Genomic DNA, 201 nt, shown 5'->3' on the forward strand with positions numbered 1-201 from the left:
CATAGACACACATATATGCATATGCATATAAAAAACAGAATCACATTAAGTCATTAAAACAATTTCTTTGTGTCCCTTTCACATCAACCTGATTCACATTGGAATACGTTTCCACCATCTCCAGCACCAAAGGTTTCAGTATAAAACATTCATGTTCGTACGCTCTGTCTGAAGAAAATATGGGTCATTTCAAAAGGAAAG

The sequence above is a fragment of the Penaeus monodon genome, chromosome 25 (assembly GCF_015228065.2).
Source record: "Penaeus monodon isolate SGIC_2016 chromosome 25, NSTDA_Pmon_1, whole genome shotgun sequence".
Classification (NCBI taxonomy): Eukaryota; Metazoa; Arthropoda; class Malacostraca; order Decapoda; family Penaeidae; genus Penaeus; species Penaeus monodon.